Genomic DNA, 4,493 nt, shown 5'->3' on the forward strand with positions numbered 1-4,493 from the left:
TCAATATATGACTACCGTGGACTTGAATGATGCATACCTTCATATTCTCATCCACAAGGAACATCATCAGTTCCTAAGGTTTGCCTTCCTGGACAAACATTTTCAGTTCGTGGCTCTTCCCTTTGGATTGGCCACAGCACCCAGGATCTTCACGAAAGGTTCTAGGGTCCCATCTGGCGGTTCTCAGGCCGCGGGGCATCAAAGTGGCGCCTTATTTGGAAGATATTCTGATCCAGGTGTCATCTTACCATCTGACAAAGTCTCATACAGAGATGGTTCTGTCCTTTCTGAGGCTCACGGGTGGAAGGTGAACCTAGAAAAGAGTTCATTAATTCCACAGACAAGGGTTCCCTTCTTGGGAACTCTAATAGATTCCATATCTATGAACATTTTCTTGACGGAGGTCAGTTAGTTAAAGATTCTAAATACATGCCGAGCCCTTCAGTCCAATCCTCGACCATCAGTGGCCCAGTGCATGGAGGTAATTGGATTGATGGTGGCGGCAATGGACATCATTCCGTTTGCTCATTTTCATCTCAGACCACTACAGCTGAGCATGCTCAGGCAGTGGAATGGTGATTATGCAAATTTGTCTCCTCAGATAGATCTGGATCAGGAGACAAGAGACTCTCTTCTTTGGTGGTTGTCACCGGATCATCTGTCCCAAGGGACGTGCTTCCACAGACCCTCATGGGTAATAGTGATGACGGACGCCAGCCTACTGGGTTGGGGTGCAATCTGGAATTCCCTGAAGGCTCAGGGTGTGTGGACTCGGTCGGAGTCTCTTCTTCCAATCAATATTCTGGAATTGAGAGCAATATTCAATGCGCTTCAGGCGTGGCCTCAGTTGGCTTTGGCCAAATTCATCCGCTTTCAAGCGGACAACATCACGACTGTGGCTTACATCAATCATCAGGGAGGAACAAGAAGTTCCTTAGCGATGACAGAAGTATCCTAGGTAATTCATTGGGCGGAGACTCACTCTTGTTATCTGTCAGCAATCTACATCCCAGGAGTGGACAACTGGGAAGCGGACTTCTTAAGCAGACAGACGTTACATCCGGGGGAGTGGGAACTCCATCCGGAGGTCTTTGCCACTCTGATTCTCAGATGGGGCAGACCGGAGTTGGATTTGATGGCATCTCGTCAGAATGCCAAGCTTCCAAGATACGGATCCAGATCAAGGGATCCTCAGGCCGAACTGATAGATGCCTTGGCAGTGCCTTGGTCGTTAAACCTAGCTTATGTGTTTCCACCGTTTGCTCTCCTTCCCCGGGTGATTGCTCGGATCAAACAGGAGAGGGCTTCAGTAATTCTAATCACGCCTGCGTGGCCTTGCAGGACTTGGTATGCCGATCTAGTGGACATGTCCTCTCTGCAGCCGTGGAAGCTTCCATTGAGGCAGGACCTTCTCTTTCAGGGACCCTTCCAACACCCAAATCTAGTTTCTTTGCAACTGACTGCTTGGAGATTGAACGCTTGATTTTATCTAAGCGGGGGTTCTCTGATTCAGTCATTGATACTTTTATTCAGGCACGTAAGCCTGTCACTAGAAAGATCTACCATAAGATATGGCGTAAATATCTTTTTTGGTGTGAATCCAAAGGCTACTCATGGAGTAGAGTTAGGATTCCAAGGATTCTGTCTTTTCTCCAAGAAGGATTGGAGAAAGGGTTATTAGCAAGTTCCTTAAAGGGACAAATCTCTGCTTTGTCAATTTTACTACACAAACGTTTGGCAGATGTTCCAGATGTTCAGTCTTTCTGTCAGGCTCTGACCAGAATCAAGCCTGTGTTTAGACCAATTGCTCCACCCTGGAGTTTGAATTTAGTTCTTAATGTTCTTTAAGGGGTTCCGTTTGAACCCATGCATTCCATAGATACTAAGTTGTTATCTTGGAAAGTTTTATTTTTGGTTGCTATTTCTTCTGCTCGTAGAGTTTCTGAGCTTTCAGCGTTACAATGTGACTCGCCTTATCTTATCTTTCATTCTGATAAGGTGGTTTTACGTACCAAACCTGGGTTCCTTTCTAAGGTTGTTTCAAATAAGAATATTAATCGGGAAATAGTTGTTCCTTCTTTATGTCCTAATCCTTCTTCTAAGAAGGAGCGTCTGTTGCATAACTTGGACGTGGTCCGTGCCTTGAAGTTTTACTTGCAGGCGACTAAGGATTTCCGTCAATCATCTTCATTATTCATTGTTTTTTCTGGAAAGCGCAAGGGTCAGAAAGCTACGGCTACCTCTCTTTCTTTTTGGCTGAAGAGTATCATCCGTCTGACATATGAGACTGCTGGACAGCAGCCTCCTGAAAGAATTATGGCTCATTCTACTAGGGCTGTGGCTTCCTCATGAGCATTTAAAAACGATGCTTCTGTTGAACAGATTTTGCAAGGCTGCAACTTGGTCGTCTCTTCACACTTTTTCAAAAGTTTACAAATTTGATACTTTTGCTTCTTCTGAGGCTGGTTTTGGGAGCAAGGTTCTTCAAGCAGTGGTGCCTTCCATTTAGGTTCCTGTCTTGTCCCTCCCTTTCATCTGTGTCCTGTAGCTTTGGTATTGTATCCCACAAGTAAGGATGAAATCCGTGGACTCGTCATATCTTGTAAAAGAAAACAAAATTTATGCTTACCTGATAAATTTATTTCTTTTACGATATGACGAGTCCATGGCCCACCCTGTCATTTCTAAGACAGGTATGTACTTATTATTATTATTATTAAACTTCAGTCACCTCTGCACCTTTGGCTTTTCATTTCTCTTCCTAACTTTGGTCGAATGACTGGAGGTGGAGGGAAGGGAGGAGCTATATATACAGCTCTGCTGTGGTGCTCTTTGCCACTTCCTGCTAGCAGGAGGTTAAATCCCACAAGTAAGGATGAAATCCGTGGACTCGTCATATCGTGTAAGAAATAAATTTATCAGGTAAGCATAAATTTCGTTTTTGCTGCAACTCTCGTTCCACAAGTCTTGTAGATTACTTGGTTCTGTTTCACATCATCTTTTCTGAATCCAAAATATTCCCAAACAACTGATGTTGAATTTTTCTTTGGCACCAACAATTCATTAGCAACATCAACATCATCATCATCATCATCATCATCATTATTGTTGGACATGGACAGCTCTTCAGAACTCATCTTGAATTTTATGTACAGCGCACACAATACCAGCTGGCACAAAAAATGAGGAAATTGAAACTACCGTAGTCTACTGCACACACTTCAAGCTGCCACAGAAAATGAGGAGATTATACTACCGCACACACTGCCAGTATCATTAGGGTGGCACTGGCAACCGTGGCACAATGATAGACAAGAGCTTGAACTTGAATAGAAAGACAGACAACAATTGAATGGCCTTGATTGATGATGCTGTTAGCTTAGCTATGATGATGCTAGTATAGCTTCTTCAAGTTGCAGGGATGACGCAGCGGAAGCAGTCTTCAAAAAGCTTCCTAAAGATTTTCAAATATCAATTTGTTTGGATCAATTCAATAATAAGGAGGATGATCTTCTTCTGCTGCAATTAAGACAAGAGACCACAGGCTTATACTTCTTGAATAAAAAGAAGACATTGAAAACAATGGGCTTGATGATGCAGTCACCTTGATTGAAGAGAACACAGGCTTGCTGCGCTTGAATATAAAGAAGACACCAATGGGCTTGATGATGCAATCCCCTTGATTGAACAGAACACTCAACACAGGCTTGCTGCACTTGTATATAAAGAAGGCAACAATGGGCTTGATGATGCAGTCACCTTGATTGAAGATAACACAAGCTTGATGCTCTTGAATATAAAGAAGACAACAATGGGCTTGATGATGCAGTGACATCACCTGGATTGAGAGGCAAGAGACCACAGGCTTGCACTTGAATATAAATAAGACAACAATTGGCTTAATGATAATGCAGTCACCTTGATTATGAAGAGACAAGAGACCACAGGCTTACACTTGAAATTAATTGAATATAAAGAAGACAACAATGTGCTTGCTCATCATGATGTTTATTTGAGACTGAGGCAACACTGGCTTTTACTGGAGGAGACTGACCTTGCAGTTGTAGAATACACTGGCTCTGTAGGACTGACCTTGCTGTTGTAGAAAACACTGGCTCTGGAGGACTGACATTGCTGTTGTAGAAAACACTGGCTCTGTAGGACTGACCTTGCTGTTGTAGAATACACTGGCTCTGGAGGACTGACATTGCTGTTGTAGAAAACACTGGCTCTGGAGGACTGACATTGCTGTTGTAGAAAACACTGGCTTTGGATGACTGACCTTGCTGTTGTAGAAGACACTGGCTGAATGGCTGACCTTGCTGTTGTAGAAGACACAGGCTTGCAGAGTTGCAGTGCACTTGCCGGATGACTTTGGTGTTGTAGAAGGAGAAACAGACTGCAGGATGTGGATGACCTTGCTGTTGTAGAAGAAGAAACAGACTGCAGGATGTGGATGACCTTGCTGTTGTAGTAGAAGAATAAACAGGCTG

Source organism: Bombina bombina, chromosome 4 (assembly GCF_027579735.1).
Source record: "Bombina bombina isolate aBomBom1 chromosome 4, aBomBom1.pri, whole genome shotgun sequence".
Taxonomy (NCBI): domain Eukaryota; kingdom Metazoa; phylum Chordata; class Amphibia; order Anura; family Bombinatoridae; genus Bombina; species Bombina bombina.